The sequence below is a fragment of the Mirounga leonina genome, unplaced genomic scaffold, assembly GCF_011800145.1.
Source record: "Mirounga leonina isolate KUSES-001 unplaced genomic scaffold, KU_Mleo_1.0 Mir_180, whole genome shotgun sequence".
NCBI classification, from domain to species: domain Eukaryota; kingdom Metazoa; phylum Chordata; class Mammalia; order Carnivora; family Phocidae; genus Mirounga; species Mirounga leonina.
Window position 1 is genome coordinate 30,864,882 of NW_023270469.1, and position 2,933 is coordinate 30,867,814.

The 2,933-nt window shown below is 42.6% G+C and overlaps 1 pseudogene; it reads right to left on the reverse strand.

The window, feature by feature from the left end:
• Positions 1-933: 933 nt before the first annotated feature.
• On the reverse strand, positions 934-1,708 carry LOC118023879 (annotated as a pseudogene).
• Positions 1,709-2,933: the final 1,225 nt, after the last annotated feature.

The window sequence follows — 2,933 nt, forward strand, 5'->3', positions numbered from 1 at the left end:
ACCATTTAGAAGCACTCCCAGCTGCCTGGGTGAACCCATTGATTTTATTTATTTTTTTAAAATGTTATTTATTTATTACTTTGGTGAAAACCTTGTATTTTTCCTGGTTCAAGCTTGTTTTGAGAAGGTGCAACATTTTTATTTATGGTTTAAAGTAGACTTTCAGCTGTATTAAAAGATGGAGGGATAAACTAGTTACTTTACCAAAGTTAAATGAAGCAGATCCAAATTAAAGGTTAAATCACAGGTATTTCCTACCACACCAAAACCAACTTTCCAGTACTCGGTGCTGGAGGCAAGAACTCCAACAGGGAAGTGCCTCAGGTCAGGAAGGGGGCAGAACCCACCTGGGGACAAAGGGCCTGTAAGTTTCCACAGCCTAATTCTACCCATTTGCTAAACTCCCCTAGAAAACAGGGTAGATGAATTACAATATTGTACAGATCTCCTACTTGTGTTTTCCTAAACATCTCACGCAGCAAATTGCTACCCTGAACATAGGGTATTCGGTATGGGGTCAGACAAGCAAATACTAGATCGATTTCTCAGGATTGTGGACCACTCCCTTCTGAATAATCTAGGAACCCAATCTCCATTTGGAACATTCCTTGTGATCCCTATAGACCCAGAGCCCAAAGGCACAATTTAGAGGGATGCAACAAAACAGAAAGCCTGTGGAAAGAACCTGGCTTAAAGGGAAGCAACTTCAGACCATAGGTTAAGCACACTGCCAAGGGCTGGGTCAATGTCTTCAATGTGAAGGTCCACTCTGCCCTTCTCAGGGTTATCAGAAAAGCTTTAGTCCTGGTTAGCAGACCTACTATCCCTTGTTTTAAGTATCCAAGAGATCTAAATAAGACTGTACAGTTTTGAAGGTAGCTAGAATCCATTTCTTAGTTTGCAGTGTGGAGAAAATGACTACCCATCACTGAGTGCCAGAAATTGCAGTCCTCAGCACAGTACATTGGCATGCAATGTCAGCTCACAAAGCACCTCCCTCTTCCTAGTCACAGACAGACAGGTAGTGGTAGCACTAGGATTTATTAAGCTGTGCTTTGGACAGGCACTGGGAGTTGCCCATGGTGCTCTTGATGTATAAAGCCTGGATGTTCTGCCAATTCTTCTTGAGCAATGACACCAGGAAATTAACAGCTAAGTGGATGTGGTACCTGAGCTCATCATCCGTCATCTTCATCTGGCCAACGGCCACTGCCAGACATAACACCTTCTTCATCTGGAATTTGATCGTGGACTTCCCTTCATCCACTTTGGCCACCATGTTTTCATTGTGGGTCAGCAAGGAAGGGAACTTGTCAGCCTTATTCAGGCCTGAGCCCAGTAGTCATGGGATCTGCTTGATCAGAGATTCTGAAGCCAAAAAGGCAACATATTTCTTGGCCAGCTTTTTAAATAATTTTTTATTCTTGTTGAGTTTCTTCAGTGCCTCAATGTCCATGTGGGGAATATCCACAGCTCTGGCCTCATCACAGCGCTGCTGGTCCCCCAAAACACATATGAAGAACTTGGGGCAGGGAGTGGACTTAAGCCTGACGGTACCCAAGAAGCATTTGTCCTTCTGAAGGTCATAGTTCCCCAAGCTGATCTGCAGCTCCCCCATTTCCAAAAACTTTGGGCACTTGTCCTGGTTCCCATGCAGGAATTCCCACACTGCCTTGTACAGGGTGTCATGGGAGACTTTGCCGTTCATGGTACCCCCTGCCACAATAACCAGAAAAGAGACTTGTGAACCCATTGATTTTAGAATCTCTGGTACATAAAGTCATAGCACTAAATTCAGCTTCATTCAGAATTATATTACTCTCTCTTTAATCTACAATCTTCTCACATATGTTCCCCAAGTTTTGCTGACATACTTTAGCAAAATCTTGTAGTTCTTTGCATGTGCCCCTTCTTTTATGGTTTTACTCTGTAACTGATGCCCCAGGGCATGTTAAGATCTGACTTCAGTTTTAGGCCTGGAGCCACTGAGAGGTAGTACATTGAGGCAAGGGGATAATTGGTATTTCTGTGATGATAACTACCTTAGATGATGTCTTTATTGGTTGTTCCAGTGGGCAGGGCCAGCTTCAATAGATAAAGAAGGGCTGCTTCCATTGGCAACAGACAGTCAGATTTAGAAGGTCAGATGTCCTCAGAATCATTCAAATCCTCTCAAATGTCACCATTTTTATTCTCAGCATCCTATTCTTTCCTAGTCAGTGTTCTAACATGTACACAAGAGATCCAATGAAGCTGTTTATTCAACCTGTGTTGAATTTTGAGCAGCCCATAGGATTAGACTCGGCATCTTATTTTTATGGCCACCTTCTTTTAGGGCAGTCATAGAAACTCTGATTCTCTGACTATGTCTTGAATAGAGAATTTAAATCTTCACCTTGTCATTTTATTTTTTAAGCTTGCCAGTACAGTTGGAAGTAGCCAATTATTTTGGTTATCTATTACCGTGTAACAAACCACTTCAACTCTTAGTGACTTAAAACAATAACACAGTCGTTATCTCTTACCATTTTGTGGATTGAGGTATTTAGCAGTGACTGGTGAGATGACAAACATGGGAGGGTCAACAGGGCCTGGGACACTCAACACATGACAAAAATGGTTGGTAGTTGATGCTGGATGTTGGTTGGAGATTTGGCTGGGGTTGTCAGCTAAGGATATCTTGGTTCTCCTCCCTGTATCCTGTCTTCATGGTTGCTTGGGCTTCCCCACAGCATGGTGGCTGAATCCCAAAAGGGAGTGTTCTAAGAGATAAAGGCAGACACTGCAGATCTAAGGCCCAGCCTCTGAAATTCACATGATTATTTTTGTTATATTTCTATTCATTGAATAAAGTAACAGGGATGGCCTATGTTCAAGGGAAAGGGAGGGAACAGAAGGATGAGTGACAAAAAAATTGGTGACCATCTTTAATC